Here is a 26,745-nt window from a genome sequence, read left to right on the forward strand (position 1 = left end):
GATTCAAAAACACTTTTTGAAAAATTGTGAAGTGATTTCCACTTAAATCCACTTTGAATCTTAAAGTGCTTATTGAATTGTTTCAAATGATTCAAAAGCAATTTTCAAAATGTTTAAAATGATTTTACAAGTTCACATTGTAACTGATTGCTTTATGGCATTTGCTTTATAAGAACTACTAAATTTGTATGATAGTTGCTCGTAGGAATTGCATGAAAGGACATCTACTAATGTTGAGGATGTAGCCCATCATGTTGAACTCATAGATGCTATAGTAGATCAAGTGAGAAGTGGTGTGGTGCTAACCATTGCTCCAAAACCACAAACGCTAGCTGCTTCTAGGGATAATATTCATTTGGATGGAGTATGTTCTAGGTATATATTAATTTTATATGTAGCAGATGTAGGTGATATGTAAATGCTTACATGTACACATCAATATCACTCCTTATGTTTTGATAGCTTGTGAGCATCTAGAGAGACCTACATGCACCATTATTGTGCTAGGAAATACTTGAGATTATGAAAGCATGGATCTTTGCAATTGCTAAGGAAAATAGTAATTAAACACAATTATGTTAGCAAGAAAATTTACTCTATAACTTCCATTATTTGGTTCTAACCATGGCATGCTTGGTTTTTAGGGGACTTTCATTTACAAGCTGGAGAAAGACCTGAGAGAGGAAACAATAATAACATCAGGAAGGCTATTGGTTGAGACTTTTCTATAGAGATGATTTGTAGGGTGAGATGTAGGCAATCTCCCTAAGGAAATATCTGTATACAAGTAATTTAAATGGATGAAGTATGAAAAAGTGATTCTTGAAAATGGAAAAGAGTAGTATCAATAAGAGAAATGTATTTGCAATATAAGAAAACTACTTTGAATATGGAAATTATTTTTTCAATTAAGAAAGAGAACTTTACTGGATATATAATCCATTATTTGAGCAAAAGAAAAAATGAATTTTGAAGAAGAGAAGATAAAGTGTAGATAAGGGACAACATGAAGCTAAAGAAAGAGAAAAAGAAGTAATGAAAATTATATATACTTGAGGCTCATCAAGCAAGTGGATTACATGCTTGACAATTGCAAGCCTCCCAATCCACCTATGACAAATGTCTTTATTTTTTGGAGATATACATGTCTATTATCCAAAAGGCAAAAATGATGTCTTTGATATCACTTGTGATAATGTGATTCGAGGATGGCTATTTTTGCCATGTCTTTGAAGGTAGTACTCCATCATTTTCAAATTGTAATTGAGAATTAACCGTAATCAAATATCTTTTGTAGACACCAATATATTTTGTAGCCATTGCCATGTTAACTTGTTTTTCATACCATTTATTATCATGACTAGGCAAGGGCAAACATACCAATCTTTTTAGAAAAGTTGATTTGTCGATTTAGGTCATTTTACTGGTAACCATATCCTCCTAGTATTGGTCATGAATCCTTCATCATATTGTAATATCAAAGGCTACAAATCCCTCAATTTAGAATGTTGCAAGAGATCCTTGAAAATATATTTTTGAATCTTTGTATCAATGCTCTCGATTTATTGAACCCAAAAATTAGCCACTGCCATACATATTTTCTTCTTCCTCATGTCATCGATATACCAATATGGTTGAATAATTCTATTCTTTGTTACTTGGTAATGCTCATGATACCTTATAGCCTAGTAATTTCATATGGTTTATATATCTTCCTTTTTGTTGCATTTAGCTAGGTGAACATGTGATAAGGGTTGAACATCCATTGTGTTGGAGTTGAATATCTGTAATACTTGCACAAAAGATTCCCCCCCCCCCCCCCCACACACACACACACATGTAGAGTATGTGTGTAATACTTGCACAAAATTCTACACACACACACATGTAGAGTATGTGTGTGTATGTATTTATGTATGTGCACTATTCATTATATTATTAATGAAAAGAGAGAGAGAGAGAGAGAGAGAGAGAGAGAATGAGAGAGGAGTGGCAATAGCCCAGTCTTATCAATTAGTGTGAAAGGACATGGGAATTTAAACTATGTAAAATAAAATAAATAAATCATTCTTAAAAATAAAAGAGAAATAAAAGAAATATATATTGTTATTTTTTTCCTTATTCTTTGGTCTCCTCACCTCCCAATTCCTTCCCCCTTCTGGCCTATATGCAAAAAAAAGAACATAAAGAAATACAATTACAAACAAAAAATCAAAACTAGAAAATATGTTAGAAAAAACTGCACAAATTTGCAAAGGTTTGGATAGAGAATATAGCATCATAAAGCTTTGTATAATGCACATGGGATAGAGCTTTAGTGCATAAATCACATATATTTGCTCATTTATGTGCATGATGACTAGATTTTACTTGCACTATTAAAGTATTCTACTACAGTAGCATTTTGTGCAGAATGTTCTCACAATTAATATTCCTAAATCTAAACTTAAACAAAAATATAAGAGAGTCTTAACACATAAAGAAAAATTATTTTACATATTTTAAAAAAATAAGAAAAAACTTTTTACACAAGCTTAGCTCTTTCTTCCTTCAAGTTATTTGATGCTTTCTCTCTTCAAGAGCTAAAGAGGAAAACAAAAAGAAGAAGAAGAAGAAAGAAAAGAAAGAGAAGAAGAATAGGAGAAGAAGAAGGTCCAAAGTAATCTACATTCTTTTGTATGGAGAAGAAAAGTGTTTGAGAAATAAAATATACTCTTTTTATGATAACTCTCAACGATGACATCTCTCACATGTGAGCTCTTGAGTCTCATCCTATATCTTGTCTATTAGTCATTCTCTCGTAATTTACTAATGGTGGATTTGAATATTTATCAGTATTTCAAGAACATTTAAATGCATGTTTAATATCATGTTAAAATCTCAACTTAATACGCCTATATTTGTGCATTCATATTTTTGTTAAAATGTCTCTTTTGTCTATGCTTGTACAATGATGTAACAATTTGTATAAGATGCTTACATGAATTTATCAATTGTGTTTATGCTTCTATTCTATTGTAGTGAAATAATGTCTTCCTTCCTCCCTTCTATCATAATGAATTCATACTCTCTTACTTTGACTAAATTCATACCTATAGGTTGCAAAATTAACATGGTATGGGGATTTTCAATACAATAAGTGTTTGCAAAAAGTATTGGAATGAAACATTATCCTTTCAATTGTATAAACATATTTGCACAAGCATAATCCTTTCAATAGTATTAACATATTTGTAGCACAACAAGCTTGAATTTTTAGAGAATAAATATTCCAATCTTCACTCTTCACAAAACTATTTCCCATGTACATATCCAAGTCCTCTTGTATACTCTCTTAATGGTTGACTTATATTTATTCATTCTTCTTTTTTCTATTATATAGAACTTGACTTGTTCATCATATTCTCTTGCTCTACTTTTGACCTTCATTTTCTCTCTTTCAACTCCATCCTTCAGGCTTGTTTCTTATTTTTATTCTCCATCCTTCAAGTTACTTTCTTGGTATTTGGCACATATTGAGGGCTTTGAAATGAATTTTCATATGAAATCTTTGTTTGTTGGGATTTCTTTTTTTAAAGGGGGTAGTTTTTTTTTTTTGTGTTTGGGGGGGGCGCGGGGGGGGGGGGGAGTGGATGGCGCATTCTAGGTACATTTGTTGCACACGTCTTGCTCAAACACAATGAAGGGACATTGCAACTAATTTATCCTTTATAACTTCCCATTTGTGCGATCATGTGTAGAGCATCTATATCAAAAGTAGTTACTGAAGACGAGGACCCATCAAGTCAACAACATGAACTATATTAAAACTCAAGTTTTGATTATGTTTGGACTCTTATCACTAGTAAGAAGACAAAGTGAATAGATCCTCTTATACCTGTCATGTAAACTTTCAAGTTCATGGCACAAAGATAGTTAGGCACTAATTAGGCATCTCTACAATGAGCAAGAGTTTTGTAATAAATTATCACACTTACATAAGTAAAAGCATCTCAAAAAATCAAGTTAAGATAAAGAATCTAAATATAATGGTTTCCCACCTACCATGTATGTTAACTTTAAACTCTTAGTAAATATATCCATTAAAATCACACTTTTATAATACATAGCAATGGGTTTATGTCACTGCAACAAAAAGCTATTATAGACATCCAATGTAGATACTATTTTGTTGGTATGTTTATATATGCATATATTTGCACATCCAAGTTGAAATTATATGCACCTATAAACATGCTTATAAACACATACCTTGTTTTAAATTTCCACCACATTTTAGTTTAGACTTTTTCTCCAAAAGAAGAAAACAAGAGTTAAAAAAGAAACAAATAGTAAAAAATTGCACAGAGAGAGATGGAAGAGATCTCATGGTGCCCAAGCAAAATCTCTTCTTCATTAGCATAGTATGGATTCATTGCCTTATTTTCCATGGTTTATGGATTGAAAATTTTATGGTTTGCTTGTTTATTATTTAGCGTTTCTCTCTATGACTATTTTTACAACATTTGCACTTGTAGATTCTAGCAATAGAGGTGTGTCTATAGATTCATCTATTTTGCAACATAGATGTGCCTATAATTTCATGTATAAAAGTGCTTTATGAAAAAAAACATGTGCATAAATACGTTGGTATAAACATGTCTACTTTGTAGAGAAAAAACATTTGTAGAAAGTGTAGTGTTTTGGTAGATGCTTATGTTGTGGAAAATTCTTCTATGGTTGTGATGGGACATTTTTGAATAAATGAAAATAGACAAAAATTGTGTGTGTATTGTGTGATATTTCAGCTTTCTCACTTCTTGTAATTAATATTTGGAGAGCTAGAATATTAAAAGTGGGATCTCAAGTAAAATAATCCATATCTTGAACCTCGACACCTTCCAAGACCGATAAGGCTGCGAACATCTCTACACAAGAATTGTCATGTGCACAACAATTATGACAGTAAGTTCAAGACAAACCAAATGCGTTTAAAACTTAACTAAGTTAAGAAAGTCAAGGGTTAACTTGAGGGGAATCAAAGCCTTAGAAAAGACAAAGTTTTAAGTTTAAAAAAATAAAAGCTTATGAAGGAGAGGAGGCATCGATAGCTTGTGCTGCCCCCTCCTCTCCCTTTTTGGAAAATCGTCGCTATCATCTTTTTCCTCTCAAATTGAAGAACTGAAAGATAGTGAAAAGGCCTGAGATCTCCCCCTTCAATCTCAGCAAAAAAATCCATCAATCTTTCCCTCTTCTCAATTTGTCAAGAGTCCCAAATTGAGGCAAGATCACCCAATAACTAGGCGAAATCCAAAGTGAAGAGCTCTACAAGGCCTTAGTGAGCAACTCAAACTTGCAAAGGGACATGCTAGCTAGGGTCTTTGAAGAAACCTAGAAGCTTCAGTGCCATTGACACAAATAGATTTGATAAGGCTGACTCCACTACAATTGGGCAACTCCTCTAGAATAGCTTTCCCTCTTTGTAGTTTTTTTTTTGGTCCCTCATCTTATTGGAGATTATTTCCTTGTACTCAATGGTTGAATGGACCTAGTTGTTTAATTCCTTGTTGGAGAGAACCAATCTTGCTCCAATAGGTACTAACCAAGTGGCTAAACCTGCCACATATGTCACATTTAACATTTGGAAAATTCTTAGGGAATGTTGGTTGCCACACCACTTACAGGTGAATCTTGAGGGGGAACCCTCTTCAATGTATATGGCAAGTAGGATCTTGTTATGCATATTATCGATGTTTGGAAGCTTTAATGGAGTGATAGGAAAAATATTTCACCATGGAAGATTTAGCAAAGCTTGAAAGAGGAAGAAGAAAGATTTTTCTACAAAAAGTAAGTGTAACTTTTGCTCCTACTTACTCCTAAGACTCTTCTTTTGACAAAATACCTTCAAAATAAGATGAAATTTGATGACTATTTTAAGCGGTCTTCCTCTATATTTTCCACCATCTCTTGTAAGAATCTTTAATAAAGCCTATCTTCTTCATGTGAAGAACCACTACTCACTACAATGCTCCCTATAAAGTTTGTACCTAAGTGGCCACAGATTTTCTAATTGAAAAATGGGAGAAAAAAGTCTCTTACATATTATACCTAGCCATTGTGGCTGGTACTTTATTTTTTCCAAATTATTAATATCTTCCCAATCCTTTACATGAGATAGCCAAAACCCTCCTTCAAGCATAGATCAAAGAGAAAAATTTATGAGTAGCAATGTTGCTCTATTTCTTTGCATATATATTAGAGGATTTTAGCATACATTAGTCCAAAAGGACTTTGGAATCTTCTCTTTCATCTCCTGTATTTATTTCACAGGATATAGTGAGCATCCTAGAGAATTATATTCCTTGTTTGTTTTCTACTTTATCTAGGCTTAAATCAAGCACAAAAAGTGTATCCTCTTGCCCCTATCCCACAACTGCATGCTCCAAAAAAAATCTCTCCCACTCATGTAAAGTGGTCCTTAACTCCCTAAAGTAGGCCACACTTAAATCTTTGGATATATCCTAAAGTTGGAGCTTAATTAGGACTCTGTATCTTTTACGCATGCAAGGCACTTGTTAAAACTATCAATCATGTCTCTCTATTGGGCTTATCTCCTTACAAAGTTGGGCAAATAATGTCCCATAGGTGTACAATGCAAATGCTTGTGCAGATGGTCTTTTCCATTGTTTTCCTTGACTAAATTTGTGATCGCATGACATCATCTATTTGTTCATCACCTTGTCACTACAAATATGAGGGAAAAATATTTGCAACAACAAATAAATTTCAATTTTATAACAAAAAGCTCAAATTTTAATTACATCCTCATGTATTTTTGTTACTATGATGTTGCACTTGCACTACTACTTTGTGATATAGCCCTCTTGTTAGAGGTGTGTCCATGTATCTAGCCTATTATGTTAGCACTTATACGCTTCTCATGGCTAGTGGGAATTCAACCCATAATATCAAGCTACAAATATGAAAAATGTCACGATCATTAGCACAAACCAATCACACATTAAAAATGTATGGACTCAATGAAGAGGTTGGGTACTTACAAAATTCGGCTTGTGGCCCTCATTTCAATGCCTCTTGACCCACAATGTTAGGTCTATGCCATTGGATTTGGATATCTTACTCCTTGTGCTATGAACTAAAGATTCATGCAACCTTTCTTTTGCTTCCATCAACTTACACTTGTGAGCACTTTTAGGCATTCATAGTGGAGATTATCCTTACTCTACCCTACCTTTATCTTCTCAAGCTCTCTTCTTGAACAAGGACCTCTTGTTGCATAGGAACTTTGTGACATTTCATCACCCTAAGTCTCAAATGCTCAAGAAAAAAATGAAATAATATGTAGAGTTTGTGAATGGAATAGAGGTATTTCACAAACTCCTTCTCACATGTGTCTTGCTTATTATTGCCACCACTGCTATCATTCAACACATACCCTATTGAAGGTGACGAGGTACTTCTTCCATGGTTGAAATAACCTTCCATGCATACTCAACCTCTTCCATTATTCGATCTATTGCCACTTGCCCTACTCCTACAATGTCAACTACTGTTGTCACTCTTGTAGGATGGCTTTACTAATGGAGATGTCACTCTTGTAGGATGGCTTTACTAATGGAGATGTCACTCTTGTAGGATGGCTTTACTAATGGAGATGTCACTCTTGTAGGATGGCTTTACTAATGGAGATGATAAAGAGGATGTAATAAGAGCTAGCGATGAGGGAAGGATGCAATAGGAGTGGGGGATGGTTACAATGAATGGCACAAGGGGTTCAATGAGAAGGATGCATAAAGAATTTTGTGTGGACTCTGTGATGAACAAGGGAGTGTCAATGGAGTTTGTGTGGTTATTTGCATTTGAGAAGTTTGAGAGCTAGTGATATACTCATATTATCTCATCTATACTAGGGGGAAACACTAAAAATCATATACCTCTACCATAAATTGTTCAGGATTGGCATTCTCCCTCTCACTATTGGGGTTATTATACTAAGGAAATAATCATGGAAACATCAAGGTTTGCAACCATACATGGATATAAACATATACAAGCACATATAGTACATCAAGATTAGTGACATAACAAAGTATATACAACATACAATAGTCTAACAATGTACGATAATCTACACTACATCTAACCTAGCTCGTGCCTATGCTTTTCTCAATCGACATGAGGCCTACATATACACAAGTGTGCCTAAGCATGGGCTAGGAATAGGCTAGGTATAAAGTAGGCATGGGCAAGGACAAACTAGACATAGGCTAGGCAAGCCTAATGCTCACCTTAACTAGGCATAGGATAGGCTTGGCTAGACTAGGCATAGGTTAATAAGGCATCGATTAAGCATAGTACACATAGGTATAGGCAAGTTGATCATATAGACATAGATATAAGTGTGCATATAGCATAGTTGTACACATAGGTATAGGAAAGTTGATCGCATAGGCATAGATATAAGTGTGCATATAGCTCATGGAATACATGTACACATAGGCTAGGCCAAGCTAGGTAGAAGCATAAGTGTAGGCTAGACTAGGCCTATGCCTAGTATACATTCATTGCTTACCGAGAGAGAGAGAGAGAGAGAGAGAGAGAGAGAGAGAGAGAGAGAGAGAGTGTGTGTGTGTGTGTGTGTGTGTGTGTGTGTGTGTGTGTGTGTGTGTGTGTGTGTGTGTGTGAGTGAGTGAGTGAGTGAGTGAGTGAGTGAGTGAGTGAGTGAGTGAGTGAGTGAGTGAGTGAGAGAGAGAGAGAGAGAGAGAGAGAGAGAGGAGGGGGACCTGGATCTTTAAGAAATGTATTAGCATTTTCTTATAGAAGACATGTTATAGTTGTCTTAAGAAGCAACAAAGAAAAATAATTGACATTAGTAATAATATTCATACCATGGTTATTTTTACACCCTAAGTTCTAGAACATAAAGAGTACTTATGTAGGGATTATACATCTTAGGGGAAAAAAGATACAAAGAAAAAGACAATCCATCCCTTCCCAAAGGTTTTTTCCCACAAAAACAAACTTGCAAATGGTTGAGAAGGATGGAGGAAATAGAGCACTACTTTGATTTCAACTATATAAATGATGGGAAATGAATGAAGAAATTGAGATTTATTGACTAAAATGAAGAAATTAAGAAAAGCCTTTGCCATATACATAATTTGGATGTCTTCAAAAAGAAATTTGAGCCTTTAGATCTTCAAGAAATAAACTTTGTAATGAATATATAGCTTGCTATAAGAGTAGGATCTATTGAACAAAATCTACCAGAACTTCTGATAGAAGTATCCAAATGAAGCATGCCACATGTCAAAACATAGCTATTGAGCATTACTTTAACCCTATGTAGGTGACATATTTCTAAAAATTAGGCAATATAAAAACTATTCTAAAATAGACTGTTGTTTAGGCTCTTTGTTTGTATCATAATTGATTCCACTACTGATTATACCTTAGCCCCACTAATGCATCCCGTAAGTAAGATAACTCATCTAATATAGAATATGGCATCCAAGAAGCTTTATCAAGTGGAAAACCTCTCCATTTGATTGAATAATTAAGGATAGAATGAGAGCGAAGTTTCTTCTCATGTTGGCCTATGATCCCTCAAGGGGGGATGTACTAAATGAGACTTTGTTCATCCATAGAAGGCAAATCATGAACTACTTGCATTTGAGTACCATAAAAGAGTTTGAGATGGCTAACATGAAGCACATTATGAATCTTAGTGAAAGAGGGTAGTTCCAACCTATATGCCAAATCTCCAATATGCTTCAAGTTCTTGTAGGGTCCATAAAACCCATGAGCAAGTTTATTACTAGATTCATCCTTCAAAGTAGAGTAACAAGACTTGGGTACTTTTAGCAAAATTAATTCTTCTTCTCAGAACTCTAAAGGTCACCTCTTCTCATCAACATACATCTTCATTTGAACTTGGGCCTATCTAAGATTCATCTTACACTACTGAAGAAAGGTTTGCATTCTTTTCCATTCTTCTTTCACATGAGGATTGATCTTCTCATTAAAAATGACTATGGGTAAGAGCATCTTGTAACCATACATAGCCTCAAAGGGTGAAACTCCAATACTAGCATGAGTGGAGTTATTAGAAGAAAACTTAGCCAAATTCAACCATGAATCCCATGCATGTTGCACATCATGATAGAAATGGTGAAGGTAAGTGTCCACCAACCACTTATTTACCCTTTTTGTCTGGCCATTAGTTTGCAGATGGTAGGTTGTAGAGGACCCAACTTAGTACCCATGGAGCTAAATATTGCCTTCCAAAAGTTACTCATGAACTTGGTATCTTTATCATGCACAATCATGTGGTAATCCATGTAATCTAAAGATTTGCTCTATGAACTGACTAGCCATCTGTGAAGTAGTAAATTGTGTCTTGGTAGGAATAAAATGGGATGCCTTGTGAGCTATCCACTACTATATAGATGATATTCCATCTCTTTTTGGTAATAGGTAAGCCAGTAATATGCATCCACCATACGCATCCATTTTCCTTCAGGGATAGGTAATGGTGACTACAACAAACTACCTAGCTTATGGGTACCATCCTTATTCTACCTAACAAGGCATACATATTGTGACATAATTCTTTACATTTCTCCATAATCCTTTCTAGTGAAAGATTTTTCTAATCTTACATAGGTCTTAAACACTCTAAAATGTCTAGCCATAGGCAAACAATGCAACTCCTTTATAATTTTAAGCCTAAATAAGTAAAGGGAATAACAATCCTACCATTAAGATAGATTAAGCCATTTTAAAGGTGATAATGTGAGTTTTTCTCCATGAAGCCTTGTTGTAATTTTTGAAATACATGGCTAAGCTCATCATCCAAAAGGTATGCCTCCTGTAACTCCTCAATCCAATTACTATGTAGCTCAGTCATAGCTGAAACCTTACGTGCCCACATTTTGGAAAGAGAATCATCTACCACATTATAGTTACCCCTTGCATGAGTGATGTCAAAATCATAATTTTGCAAGGTAGCTACCCACTTATGGTGCTTAGGAGTGAGATTTGACTAAGTAAGGAAGTACTTTAGAAACCTTTGATAACTTTGAACTCTAAATTGATTGCCATACAAACAATGGTGTCACTTTTTTATCGCATGCAGAATAACCAACATCTCTTGGTCATAGACATTCATAGCCATCAACTTATTTGTAAGCTTGTGACTCTCAAAGGTAATAACTCCATGATTTTGGAGCAATATAGCCCCTATGCCACAGCCATTGGTATCACATTGTTACTTTAAAAACATTATCAATGTAGATATGCTACATCAAGTGTTTGGCCCTTATGGATTATTGAGAAGATAGTCACATTTTTTAGAAGCTGCCAAGACTCCAAGCTCTAGATCAATATACATCATAGTATAATGCTCTTCAAGTAATAAATAATCTACAAGGCAGAAATATATATGATAGATGTTGTACCCTTGATGTTCAATTCTCAAGGAGCTCTTGCAAGCCAAAGTCAAGAAAGCCAATACTCAAGTGAAGATTCCCCTGTTCATGATGTGACTAATTAAGATATGCCTTCATTGACTATCAAAAGCATCAATAGCACACTAGATTCAAGAGCTTGATAAAGTAGCTTTTCTTGCACCATTTGTAGTTGGATATCACCAATGCCCCTAACCCACAATTCCAAATGGGATAAGCCTTTTAGCAACTACAAGAGTCTAAAGATTGAAATTGATGTAAGCAAGGATAAAAGGATGTGGCTTTAGTCAATCTCACCATTTACATATTCCCTTTAATTGCATCTCCATGAATCTCACTAACTCTTGAAGAAACTCTTGGAGCATAGTTTTGATCATACAAAATGGTTTGTCATTTGGATGTAAGAGAACTACCAACTACAATTGCAATTGTACTGCAAATCTGATCTTCAAATGCAAGAAATCCACCTTTAGCTTAGCAAAAAGGGGAAAGCTTGTTTATCTAGCAAGAATAGGTACCATTCAATGTCATATTAATTTTATATATAGCTTTCGTAGATCATGCACATTTCAGATGAATTTAATATTAATTGCTTGCATACAACTACATAGTACATTGTCTAGACCAATATGTCACTGGCCTTACCCCAAATCCTTGAAGTCAAGTCTAGTACATTTGATTCATTGTGTAGCAAGTTCAACCTATTTCTCAAGTGCAAAGGTAGTATGTGCAACTTCTAAGATGTTGTACATTTTCTAAAGAGGCCATCAATTCCATTGAGGAATATCTTTCATTAGCAAAGCTAGGTGAGTACTACACTCAATTGCAAGCCCTATAGAATGTTGGGAATCCTCAAGCTCTTGGTAGTAGCTATAGTCCTACTACAATTGGTGCATACTATCATGTAGCCAATCATGCATCCTCTTAATGTTTGACCTCAATTTGGTGGACTAAGTATATCTATCTCTTTAGCCAACATGCTCTTAGTGTCGTCATCCTTTGCTGCTCATAATTTGTAGACCAACATAAATTATGTTTAAGCTTGTGGAGGCGAGCTTAAGTTCAACCGCCAAGACCCACAAACCGCTTATGGTCAAGCGTTTCAAGTGAGTAGCATTAATGGATACCTTTCACATAGCTTATGTGCTATCCCTCTCTACGAGTGTAGTGAGCTTACCTTAATGCCCAATTGAGTTGCTTCCTCTCTCAAGCACTCCAATAGCTCCACAATTTGTGATGCACGCTCAAGCATCTTGAAGCCTCTTCCTTCAATCTCCATCTTCCATAGCCACGTGCAAGACGAGAGAAGAGAATAGGAGAAGAAGAAGAGAGGAGATGGTGGAGGGCTTCACCTCCAAGATCCCTCACCCTCACACACTCACTCTCTCACTCACTCACACTCCCTCCCTCAAGCACTCACAATCAAGCAAAAGAAGAGAAGAGAAGAAGAGAAGAAGAAGAGTCCACTTTGCCACACACTAAAGAATGAGCTCTCATTCACTTTTTGAACTTTATATACAAAACCCTAAATCCCTTTTGGGTGGTCATCCCCTTATCCCCTTTTTTACATGGTCGGCCTAGGCCCTTTTTCCCATTTATCCTCCTCTCTTCCTAGCTTGGTCCTCCTGCCCATTCATGGTTACAAATTGCACAGGAGGAAGCCTTGCACTCTTTTACCCATTTATCCTCCTGCCCATTCATGGTTACAAATTGCACAAGAGGAAGCCTTGCACTCCATTACCCATTTATTCATGGTCGGCCTAGGCCCTTTTTCCCATTTATCCTCCTCTCTTCCTAGCTTGGTCCTCCTGCCCATTCATGGTTACAAATTGCACAAGAGGAAGCCTTGCGCTCTTTTACAAAAGTTTTGGCTGCGCCTTTATATTTAAAGGTGCGACTTCTTGCTTTTGGCTTCTTGCAGGTTCTATGGCTTTGTCTTGGACTCCTGGTGGTTGTTCCCATGCTTTTAGATTTCCTTCGGCTCTGCTCTTTTGTAAGGCGCCTTTCCTTTTTTTTTTTTGCCTTGCACTTTCCCTCTTGATGCCTCGTTTTTTGCTTCCTTCGCTTGCAATAAACATTACCCCCTCCTAGTTGAGTGCCAGTCCCATGGCACTACTGGGGGTGGTGAGTCGAACAGTACATTGCTAGAGTAACCGGGTGGCTTTTTGAGTTTGTATACAAGCCCTAGTGGATCGTGTATTGGAGGGATTTAGGGAACTCAAAGGCCCTTGAGTTTGGAATGAGCCCTAGTGTTGGAGGGATTTATGGAACTGGAAGGCCCTTGCGTTTGGAATAAGCCTTAGTGCTAGAGGGATTTATGGAACTGAAAGGCCCTTGCATTTGGAATGAGCCCTGGTGTTGGAGAGATTTATGGAACTAAAAGACCCTTGCATTTGGAATGATCCCTATTATTGGAGGGATTTATGGAACTGAAAGGCCCTTGCGTTTGGAATGAGCCCCCTTGTTGGAGGGATTTATGGAGCTGAAAGGCCCTTATACGAGGAAGTGAAAGACCCTTGCATTTGGAATGAGCCCTATTATTCGAGGGATTTATGGAAGTGAAAAGCCCTTGCATTTGGAATGAGCCCTTGTGTTGGAGGGATTTATGGAGATGAAAGGCCCTTATACGAGCCTTGGTGGAAGGTGTGCTGGAGGGATTTATGCCTTTGAAATTGAAGATAAAACTGGATAGATTTGTAGTTTGGCCCTCCCTAGGTGCCTTCTCATGTGTTGTTCCAAATGAGCTTCTTCATTCACTTTTTGAATGGGGCTATTGCATCCGCCCATGCTTTGTTGTGCTTCCATGGTGACATGTCACATAAGACGGGGAGTGCATTGCATGGATGATGGGGCCTCTAGAGCTGGTGGCGGGGCCTTTGTTTGTACCTGGAAAGAAAAGAAAGGTGCACTACCTATGGGTTTTTATGCCTTACCGTGGAGTGTGTGGTGCCCGTGCTTGTGAAACTGGGAGATGGGTCGTCCTAACCTTGGGGCCCTTGGTGGTGCCCCATACTTGAAGACCCAGTGTGTGCATAAGGAAGGTGTAGTGCAGGGGGCTTAAGGTGACATGTCTAACCCTGGGTAGGAATTACCTTCCTAGTTATGTCCTACCCTTGATGTTTGCTTAGGTGTCATAGGGGATCCAAAGGGCTAGGGCGGCCACTAGACGTACCTAACTTGAGGACCCCTAGCTGCAGTCATGGTGATCAATATGCAGCTTGCAGTGTTTATGTGTGTTTTTTTTTCCCCCAAGTTATATAGTCATGACAAAAGTTAATCTTAGTCATCGGAGTGAGGTGGAGAAGGAGGCTAAATGGATTTGTTAAGAAATCGACGGTTTTGGAGATACACCTTGAGGTTTAGGCGGACCTAAAGGATGGTGCTGGAGAGGAATGGCTGATTGTAATGGGTGAAGCAGCTATCATTCATGTCCTCTAGAAGGGCTAAGAAAAATGAAGGTAATAGAGCAGACTGCATCATTAGTTGAGCCATCGTGCAACTATCTTTAGCGTTAAGATCAAAATGGAGTACTAGAAGGCCATACTCGCGTGAGGTAGAGTCTTGCCTAAGGAGTATCCCAAGAAATCCAAGGTAATTACAAGTAATAATAAAGGCAGGGTCAGGGCATGAAGAGAATTCGTTAGTGAATTGGATTAGGGTATCATACAAGTTCTCTGATGTGAAGATGAGGGCGTGTTCGTATGTAGTACAATGAGGATTATAGATTATAGGAAAGTCGTAGCGGTCGTGGACACTGGAGTCAAAATCCACTCCCACCCTTCAAGGGTAAGGCATAAAGGTTGGGTCATTCCACTCAAAGGGTTAACTGTTGCAAAAGGCCATCCAAGTGTCTAGGTTGGAGTCCATACCCTTCTCCATTTAGGTTGACATTCGTAGCCAGCCCCACAGACCTTGGCACTTCAAAAACCTTATTCTGCCAAAACTCGGCATCTTTTGTGGCCCATAAGGTGGGATTCTACTCTCTCCTCCAGCCATTTCTGTCCGAGCCTGATTTTGATGTTAATCACCTCCTCCACCACCTTGATGGGCAAGACCCTACACAAGGTGGTAGGGAACTGGAAGTTAAAATCAAAGGGGCTCTTGGACATTTCTGGCCTCTCCTCTAGATTACAAGGTCAGCGTGGAAGCTCACTAGGACATCATCCTTGCATGGTGGAAGTAGGTGCTTGGGGTGCCTTCACTCCCTTGGCATTCCATTTTCTCCTTGTGTCCTCCACCATTTGTGTGGGAGCTCACGCTCAACCGCCAAGACCCACGGACCGCTTATTGTTTCAAGCGTTCCAAGCCGAGCACTAATGGCTACCTCTCCCACATAGCCAATGTGCCATCCATATCTACGGGTGTAGTGAGCTTACCTCCAATGCCATTCAAGTTACCTCCTCTCCCGCGCACTCCGGCAGCTCCACGATCCAAGTGCAAGCTTCAAGCAAGCTCCACACTCCAAGCTCCATTACCATGAGCAAGAGAAGATAAGAGAAGAGAAGAGGAGAAGAGAGGAGAAGATGGAGAGCTTCTCCACCCCACGGTCCCTCACCCTCACACACTCACTCCCTCACACTCTCACTCCCTCTCTCAAGAACAAGCTCAAGTAAGCAAGAACAAGAAGAAAAAGAAGAAGAGGAGAGCTACTTTTGGCCACACACAAGAATGAGCTTCTCATTCACTTTTCAACTTTATATACAAAACCCTAAATCCCTTTTAGGCGGTCATCCCCTCTTCCCCTTTTTTACATGGCTGGTCGTAGCCTAGGCCCTTTTTCCCATTGTCCTTCTATCTTTCTAGCTTCCTTTCCACCGCCCGTCTACATTTACAAATTGCACAGGTGAGAGCCCCGGCACTCCTTGACTTAAACCATGATGCGCTTGCGCTCTTTTACAAAAGTTTTGACTTGCACTTCTCCTTGTGTGCCTTTGTCTTCCGTTTCTCTCTGCCTTGGCCTTTGTCCTTGTCTTCTGTTTTAGCTTTCCAGATTTTCCATTTCCTGGCACTCTTTTACAAGATTTCAGGGTGTGCCTTTGTATTTTAAAATGCACCTTTCCCCTTTTGCATTTGCCTTGGACTTTTTAAGGTTGCCCTTGCGCTTTTGGCCTTTTCTCCTCTTCTTTCTTCAGTCGGGCTACCTTTTTTCCACCTTTGCCCTACATTTTTATTATTTCATTTTTCTTTCTTCATGTTGGGGTTAACATTACCCCCCTCCTAGATGAGTGCCAGTCCCATGGCACTCACCGTCGTAGATAGTAGGCGGTAGCATGCACCGAAGACGTGGGTGGCAAGGACGTCTATGGTTGCCATGGCAAAGTGTTGGCAGTGGTGGGGAGGAAGGTCATTGGGGGCACGTTGGTGGGTTAAGTGGTAGGTAGTGGGGCAATGGGAGGTGGTGGTAGGGCTGTTCGTTGGGGGGTTGCATTAATGGAGTACAAGTGGCGGTTTGTTGGGGATTATGTACATGATGATTCTTGGCCGGCTTACAGGGTGATAAGGATAGGAATTCAGAGTTGAGTGTTGATAAAGAGTGAACGACACCCTCGTTGGAGTCTTCAATACCTGCAATTGAAAACCTCTCATAGGTGGTTTCTCCCTAGGGTTAGTGCTAGTCTTCTTTATCGTGCACAAGACATAGTTCAATTAGTTTGGGAGACAAGTCGAACTCTAAGCAAGCTGAGAGTATTGTTCTGCACTTGAGGACCCAAACTGTGTATATACTTTGGTGCATATATTATGTGAGTGCTCGTGCATACTTAAATGTTACGTAGGTAGAAGACCGCGGGCTGGTTTCTCATAATGACGTGTGGATAAAGCAGAGTCGTCCATGGTGGGACGAAGTACTCGTGAAGGTGTATGCGAGACCCTGTGCATTGTGATTGCACGACATAATAGAATAGAACACAAGGATACTGCACTATTGGTAGCTAGTAGACACTGGGCGTGTGCGATGAGGACAATGTACTGTTTATGGCCATTCGTGCAGTGCTTGCCACAATTGATTACAATGGTATTAAGGCAGAGTGTAAGCGGAAATTGTGTGAATGAGTCAGGGTGACAGGTCTAACCATAGGCGGAGATAGCCTCTTAGGTCTGGCCTATTCTCGATGTGCCCTGAACTATTGTGGATGACGCTAGGGGGCTAGGGGACTAGGGACGGAGCCAGCTAACCAAGGTCACTGGACGCACCTAAGTTGAGGACCCCTAGGTGCGGTGCTATGATCGTGGGTGCTTTTTTTTTTTGCCTTGCCTGAGTACAACGATTGCAATATGTTGAGGCTATGGGAACTGTCTACCTTCGAGGGCTCAGGAAATGGACATGACAATGATGATTGTGCCCTAGCCCCATTGTTAGAGAAGCTGTGGTTGCGATGTTGGTATGATTGAGAGAAAACATCCGCCGTGAGCTCACTGTAGAGCTTGACCCAAGAAGAGAGCCTAGCCCAAGACTATGCTTTGGTTTGTGCGATGTGGGCACTCACAACAAGGGTGATTTTTTGCATTCGGCAGCGTGGCTTTGTCGCGGTTCTTTGTGCGGTTGGTGGTCTTGCGGTGACCTGGGCGTTGAACATGTTTGCACAAAGGCATGTGTCATCCTCCGTCCACTTGTCACTTCATGAGAGTATATGCTTGCTTGCGTCAAGTACATCGAACAAATGCAATCATGTTAAGACATAACTTTTCAAAATGCTATGATGCTAATTGCAACGCCTATTCATTGCTTGTTAAAGACGTGGCATACATTAACGATAGGTAAGAGAAGTGTGTACAAGTGGGGAGCTTGCCCCTTTAATCATCAAAAGACAAAAAGTTATGGCATGATGACTTGTCAAGTTGCTTGTACATCATAGGGGCTACTCGATTTGCACAAGGCGGGGTGAGTCCGGGTGGTCAAGCGACTGAGGCTCTGTTGGTGCGGGGCTCCTGTGAGGTTGGGCAGGGAACATGTTGGCCAGGACATGAATGGTGTAATCTCAGGCCGCCACCGTTTCCAAAATGCAGTTGAACAACTCATTGAATTCTTCCCTGTCCCGGGCTGCCCTTTCTGCTCTTGAGCACCTGGTGTTCGAGTGTCCGTTGGGGGTTTGCGCAACTGGTGTTGCCACATCTTGTGTGCTTCTTTGAGCTTTGAACCCCCTGGCCTGGGGATTCTTTGGCCTTCATTTGAGGCAGTGTTGCTTGGGACCTCGTTTCTTTGCATGCCTTTTGAGGGTGGGCACGTAGCGCACCGGTGGAGGGGCATGTGTTGCATGTTTCCGTCGTCCGCAGAGAGTGTCTCTGCAAGCCAGCTGCCCTAGGTTGTCCATGTTTTTCTCGTAGGGGGACCTGCAAGATGTGAACCAAGGGTTAGGCCTTGATACGGAATAAAACAGTTTGCATGGGAGGGATTATAGTGTGGGTTATCAAGCACATATGACAAGAGGGGGAGGGGTGAAACGTGCAGTGCTTGTTGTAGAGGGATGGCCCCCGTGATGATGTTCGTTTAGCCTCCAGCCATTAGCCGATCTTGGCTCATGCTGAGTTACGTGGACTTGTGGTCATGGATTGGGGCAGGGCTCATCCTCGTAAGGGTAGACCAGAAAGGGGAAGGTGTATAGAAAGGAACTGCACCCTGCCTACATCATCAGAGATGTTGGTCAGGGCTTCCCATGGTGGCAACGAGAGTTGCATGCCGTCCACCTAGAGGCGAAAATGGTCACACAACTTCTAAATGTGTGGTGAGAGGAGGACCTGACAAGCTTAGCCTGTTGATCCTAACTTTTCTGCCTGCACTTGACTATTACTGCTTGTGTGTGGTGATAGTGTCTATTCAGTGGTCACAAAAATTCATTGTTTATTTATATACATATCCATGAATCCATGTCACTTCATGAGGATAAAAACCAATTATAGAACTCCGGATTGTACTGGAGAGTGGCATACACATCCAGTACTCGTGGCAGCTTACTCAATACTGATAGATATTTTGCAACATCGAGTAGCATGGAACCTTGTCCGAGTCTATTGGCAACATGTAACTCCTCCTCAAGAGAACCTTATCACACAGAGGGTTCTCTTGGCTAGGTTCAGCTAAGTTCGTACCCTGAATGGCAGTTAGCACTCGAAGGGAAGTTGGTGCCACATAGGTTGGGTCTCTTTGAGACCGCCATTTGGCCAATCGCTCCTCTGAGACTATCATGATCTGGGCTCCTAGTTCGGCCATTGCAATGCAGTTTTCACACCAACGCTATTCAAATTGACTTCGGCCCTCTGATAGTTGCTTTGATTGCCCTATCTCTAAGAGATTTGGTTGGCAAAGCGCATCATTGAATGTGACTGTTAAGCGTAGTTCGTCGGCTTCCTCGCCAGAGATGAGTCGCATGCGTTCATACAGGAGCCTGTCATAGTGCTCGTCAAGATGTTCTTGCTCTTCCCAAGATAAGGGAAATGGCAAGTATTCTTCGAGCTGCTCTTTAGGGAATGCGCGCATGTCTGCCAGGACATAGACACGTGCGAACACTTTGAGCTTAGCATCCAACTCAATCAAGCACTCTATGACACTTCTATGTTCAGGGCTTGCTCGGTTGCTATCTCTTACAAGGTTCTAGGGGTTTGCCTGGGCTTTAGTGTAGCTGGGGGCTCATGCCTAAACGTGCAAGTTTGGCCAATGCTAGGATTTCTTATGCTCTTGGGGTTTCCATGTTTTTCTTGAGGCTTCATTATTGCGTCATGGTTCTCCTTGGATGTGACTGATAAAGGTTTGTCACCCTGTTGTGACAGCGTTATGTCCACCCTTGATTGGTCAATGCAAGTTCCATTGTCGGTGGATTGAGCGTTGCAAGCAGCCATTGATGGTAATGACTACTTTGATTTTTCAGAGCACATGGATGTGTCTGAAGTTTCACTGCTATTAGGAGAGGCATCAAGGGGTTCATTGGTGGATGGACTCGATGCTTTATTCATCAGCTCTCCAGCGCATTTCGTCTCAATGTTCTTGGGGTCCACAACCACCTGCAACTGTTGTTATTTTCACTGTTTCCTCCTCTTTTTCTTGGTCAGTGAAGGTGCATCTCTCAACGACTCAGGACACTAGACTAGGTCAACCGGCGATGTGCTTGGTTGGGCCACAGCATTTCCTTTCTCTGGTGTGTCCTCATGGGACATAGATGTGCCCGACTGAATAGCTTCGCCAGGTTGTGAGGGTACAATTGTCTCCCTTTTGGGAGAGTCTAGCTCTTCAGCCAATTCCCATGTGTTTAACTCCTCTAGCCTAGGTCTTAGGCAGTTTGGAAGTGCTGGAGTTGTCAAGGAAGTTGGTTGCGACACCTCCTTCATAGGTAATTTGCTAAGGACACGTTCCGCAAGGGGTATTGTCACAGCCAAGGGCTGTGACTGCTGTGACCCCTGATTGGAAGTAGTAGCAGCTAGTCTAGTGGGCTGGCTACTCTTGGTGGATTGCTGCGTCAGGTCCCTAGGATGATCGAAAGTGGTGGCATCTTTTATTGCCCTTTGAGCATTCATCTGTATAGACCGAGCATGAGTTGATCTGGTCACATTGGGTTGTACAGGCATATCTTTGGGCCGAGAGCCACGACTAGTGCCATGTCCCCCTTCTTGGATATTCGAAAGCTTTGATGGAGATAGAGATTGGGAGTGAGCAGCCACCATTGACGACCGTTGTTGTGCTTCCTGTGTCCGTTTGGAAAAAGAGGATGTAGGAGATCTAGGACTCTTAGGTGGACCTGGCACTGGCTGAATGATTTGCTCAAGGCTATTAGACAATTGAGCCATTTGCTTTGTTGAGCGATCAGCCTTGCCATGAGCAATGTTGTGCCTATGATACCTGTTATCCTCTTGGAAAATCAAAGGCTTTTTGGGCACGTACCAATGGCTTTTTTGCATGCTCACTGGCTACATACGACACCTGCTTATTACGCATGCTAGGTTGAGGCTCTTTCTTTCCAACACTCATGTCTGGTTTCTTGCCTCGAGACCTAGAGTTTCTCTTAGATTTCCTCTTGTGCTTCATTGCTTTTGATGCAATCCTACCTTCAGCTGATAGAAATGGCTTAGCAGGGGATTTTGGTACCCAAATCCATCGGTTACGTGCGTGATACCCTTGAGCACATAGCAATGCTTTGGATATCCATCGCGGTGTTGTGCTGACCCTCCATCGATGCCTTCGTCTATAAGGCTTGGGCTTCTTTTGGGGTCGTCTACGATATTTGTAAGTCCAAAGCCTGTCCTTGGCATTTTCTCTTGACCTTCTTGTTTCAAGCATGGCCTCATTCTCACTGGTTCTCGTTGTTTGACATGTGCTTGCATAAACTCTTCCAACAAGTCCTTACTCTCGTTAGTAGGCTTGACTATTACGTCAGCACCTTCCTTGCCTTTCCCTCGAGGTTCAATGAGGTCACCATTGCTAAAGGTTGTGACTATCCTCACACTCAGTAGTGTCAGATGTATCCTCTGTGCTACATAGTCAGCCTCACATTTGGTCGCCCTTTTGAAGGGTCTTCCCAGGAGGGTTTCCTTACCATGTTTAGCACTATTTGGAGGAACATGAAATAGGATAGGCAAGCTTCTAGATTCAATTGTTGCAAGGATATTGCACTTTCCTATGAGTGCTTGTGAAGGTCCCCCATAAGGGCTAAGAGTTGCATTAGTCGGTGTCAGCTCTGGTTGGCCTAGCAGGGTCCATGCCTCATAGGTCAAGACATTAAAATCTGCTCCTTCATCAATCAGAGCATCAATAGTATGCTCTCTTTTCGCGGTGAGTTGGACCCTAAGATAAGCAAGTGGTACTATGTCTTCATCTTCCGGGTCTTGGCTTCTAAATTTAAGCCTTCTGACAAATGCCCTTGAGTCCCCAACTGCACGACCAGATGCAGATTCTCCACTAATGTCTAGGCTTGTCAGTGCAGGGCTATTCAAGGAGCATCTATTGTTAGGACTGTCATATCTAGTCATTCTCGCTATCGTAGCCTGATGTTGTTGCATTCCGCTTTGACTAGATGTAGTCCGAATGCAGCACCTATGTGCTTTTGCAATGTGGCCTCCTTGCCCTTGTTGGCTAGATTGGCCCATTGAGGTTCTAGGGTCTCTATTTATCTCGGTTTGGGTATGGGCTTTTGGTTGCTCTTTTGTCAGTGAAAATCCGCGTTCACGTAGAGCCATTACTACACTAAGGTCTAATTTAGGAGGCCTTCACAGCGCGTGTTTCCTCTCCAACCTAATTGGGGGAGGCGCAGAGGGGGCAGAGCCCCCTTTGCGGGGGTCTGAGGAGGGCAGTCCCGGCCCGCAAGGCGGTTATGGGAAACAGCCTACGCAATTTAGAGGACCATTTAGCCAAATTTTGAACTAATGTTCTCAGTTTCAGCCCAACGATGGGTCCATGATATGTCTTTAGCTCTACATAGCCTTTGGGGTCAATATCGGGGTTCATGGTTTTTCTAATATATTGCCTCGTTTGTTTTTTGCCAATCAGATTTTAGCTGCTCAGTATTTTGTGTCTAGGTCTCTGGGCCTCACTACTGCCTACTTCAAGTTGCTAAGCAGCTGCTCCCTACGATTTCGTCTATTCCATGTGCCAGAATCAAGTTCTGAGCGTCAGAAGGACTTTTGATAGTTTGCATTGCTGAGCTCCAGCCGGGTCAGGTCAAATTTCAAAGAAGATAAAAATTTACACTCGGCCTAGCTAGTCCGAATTGCAGGGTCCGAGTGGGTCACTCAAACGAGCCGAGGGCCAAATTCGGGACTCAGACAGGGTAGACTCGAACGGGTCAAGGCGGGGACTTGGACGAAGTAGTTCGGATAGGTTGGCTCGGATAGGCCAAGTGGTCAATTTGGATGAGGTCACTCAGAAGGGCCAACGCACCTGGGCCGAGGGCCGAGAATGACACATGGCCGAGGGCTGAAATGGTCGATGGTCCGAATGGTCGACTCGGATGGGCCGAGTAGGTTCGGGCCGAGGGTTGATTAGGGTTTTGGGCAGAATGGGCCGAGTGAAAGAGGGCCGAGGGCCGATTCTGGGACTCGGCCCAGAAGTGGCTGCTCAGATGGGCCAAACACGGCGCGACGACGACAGCGAGATGTCAATCTTGCTCGATTCGTGCATTTTACCCAATCGTAGCAAGCATAAACCTCCAGATCCTATCTAGGGAGATAGGGGGAGGGATTCATATACCTAAATAGAGCAGTAGGTTCGTCGATGGCGAGATCGGAGCAAATCATGCGACGGCTCTCTCTCTCCCTCTCTCTCTCTCTCACTCACTGAAATGGTCACAAATGAGCTCTCCCTTGGCCTCTTGGCTCTTATGCCCCTTCCCAGGTATAGTGTAGATGCCCCCAATCACTCACTTACCGACCTTAGGTATCACAAGCGAGTTTTTTACCATTTTTTGCACAATTTTTGCCATGTTTTGCAACAGTAAACCCTAATGCTTATTTTCTTTGTTTTTCTTTGTTTTCTCCTACTCTAATGCATCCAATTCACAAAGTAAATACCTACACTACTCCATCTCACAACATAAATCTCAAAAAAGCAAAAAACCTACTTGCCAAGGAGATCGAATACCATCTTCAACCCCCTCACTTCCTACCTATCTCAAGCACCGGTTCGGGGAAAGCCCTTACTTCGATGCTCAATTCAAAGCGTGCAAGCACTCAAGGCTTGAATCCATATGTCCCGGCAATGAAACCAAAATGTGGGAGCTCACGCTCAACCGCCAAGACCCACGGACCGCTTATTGTTTCAAGCATTCCAAGCCGAGCACTAATGGCTACCTCTCACATAGCCGATGCGCCATCCATATCTACGGGTGTGGTGAGCTTACCTCCATGCCATTTGAGTTACCTCCTCTCCCGCACACTTTGGTAGCTCCACGATCCAAGTGCAAGCTCCATCCTCAAGCTCCACGCTCCAAGCTCCATCACCTGCGAGCAAGAGAAGAGAAGAGGAGAAGAGAGGAGAAGATGGAGAGCTTCTCCACCCCACGATCCCTCACCCTCACACACTCACTCCCTCACACTCTCACACTCCCTCTCTCAAGCACAAGCTCAAGCAAGCAAGAACAAGAAGAAGAAGAAGAAGAGGAGAGCTACTTTTGGCCACACACAAGAATGAGCTTCTCATTCACTTTTCAACTTTATATACAAAACCCTAAATCCCTTTTGGGCAGTCATCCCCTCTTCCCCTTTTTTACATGGCTGACCATTTTTCCCATTGTCCTTCTATCTTCCTAGCTTCCTTTCCACCGCCCGTCCACATTTACAAATTGCACGGGTGAGAGCCCCGGGTGAGAGCCTGGCGCTCCTTGACTTAAACCATGATGCACTTGCGCTCTTTTACAAAAGTTTTTACTTGTGCTTCTCCTTGTACACCTTTGTCTTCCGTTTCTCTTTGCCTTGTCCTTTGTCCTTATCTTCTGTTTTAGCTTTCCGGATTTTCCACTGCCTGGCACTCTTTTACATGATTCCAGGGTGTGCCTTTGTATTTTAAAATGCACCTTTCCCCTTTTGCATTTGCCTTGGACTTTTTAAGGTTGCCCATGCGCTTTTGGCCTTTTCTCCTCGCAAAGTCTCTACAACAAACTAGGAGCTAGAAGAGCCGACAAAGGTAGTCGACTCTTACTCTTTCTTTGTATGAAATGGTAAGTTTTGCATCTCCAATGGGAACAAGAGGGCTGCCAAATTATGACCAATGTTGAGTAGAGGTGCACAATCAAAATTGTTGAGTATGACCCTACCTATGTGGCTCCTACCTTGCTTAGAGTCTAGGATATCACATGCAAATGACCTTTAGAGGAACATTTTATGGCTCATCCCTATTTGGATCAACTCACAGGACTAAAGAATAGCTAACATTGCTAGAATGATGAACTTTGGAGACTTCCTAACTAATGTCCTGATCTACATTACACAAATAGGCATTAGGCTTCAAAACATGGACAGTCACGTCCACTTAGAGTATAGCCCACAGTTCTATGCTTGGCTTGTGAAGAAATAAAGCACCACAAGAAAGTGCTTCATGCCCTTAACCCTTCATCCTCCAATCCTAGGAAGGATTTTCATCATTCCCGCCGGGGGGTAAGGTGGAAAAGAAAACATGACTTGAATATCAAAACTTCAAATCAAATTTCAAAAGCAAAAAAGGTTCAAAACCAAAAAGGACGAATAAAGGGAGCTTGTACTTAAAGAAAATTTTTATGGAATTTGTGCTTGGAATGTGTGGATTTCTTGAAGTATAAAAAGTTTCCATTCCTTACTAGAACATCGTGTTCAAAGTTGAGAGAGAGAGAGACAGGGAAACTCCATTGCCATGAGCCTTCAGGCTCTCAAAGTCATTTCTTCATGTTCCACTCACTAACCCTCAAAAGCACATACAGTACAAAGATAAAGTGACCTAGTGTAAGTGTAGACTAGACAGACTAACTCTAGTTAGGTCACTAACTGACTACTAACCCGACTTATTTAATGTAGTCACATGTAGACAGCTACACACTCTAGCTGTCATAGATGTCGGTCATCGATAAAGACACACTCGGTGAGCATGATTTCTAACACTCCCCCTCAAGCTCAAAACAAAACTCAAATCATTTGCATCACTCCAAGTAGTTGTCTAAAGTGAATGTACTTATCTTTACCAAGTGATTTGGTAAAGATGTCTACTACCTGGTCTTCAGTCTTCACATGCTCCAAGTCAATCTGATCTACTAAAACCATTTCCCTGATGAAATGGTAGTGAACCTCAATGTGTTTTGATCTTGCATGATAAACAGGATTGCTTGCTAACATAACACTGCTCAAATTGTCACAGTACAGCTTGACTTTGCTGTCCAAGTGTACTCCCAAGTCATTCAACAACTTTTGTAACCACTTAGCTTCACAGGCCGCTAAGGCTGCACCACGATACTCTGCTTCCATACTGGACAATATAACTGTAGGCTGTTTCTTACTCTGCCAACTGATCATGCTACTATCCAATCCAAATGCATAGCCACTGGTTGACCTCCTATCATATGTGCAACCAGCCCAGTCAGCATCAGTGTACCCCATCAAGTCAAGGGATTTCCCATATGCATAAAACAGCCCATGATCTATGGTACTCTTTACATATCTCAGAATTCTCCTGACTGCATCCAAGTGTGGTTTGCGAGGCTTCTGCATGAACTGACTGATCAGTCCCACAGCATAACTCAAGTCAGATCTAGTGATTGTGAGATAGATCAAGCTGCCTACCATCTGTTTGTACATAGTAACATTCTCAATCTCTATCCCAACATCAATCTGCAGC

The sequence above is a fragment of the Lygodium microphyllum genome, chromosome 9 (assembly GCF_053477565.2).
Source record: "Lygodium microphyllum isolate KBCC chromosome 9, Lygodium_microphyllum_v1.1.10, whole genome shotgun sequence".
Classification (NCBI taxonomy): Eukaryota; Viridiplantae; Streptophyta; class Polypodiopsida; order Schizaeales; family Lygodiaceae; genus Lygodium; species Lygodium microphyllum.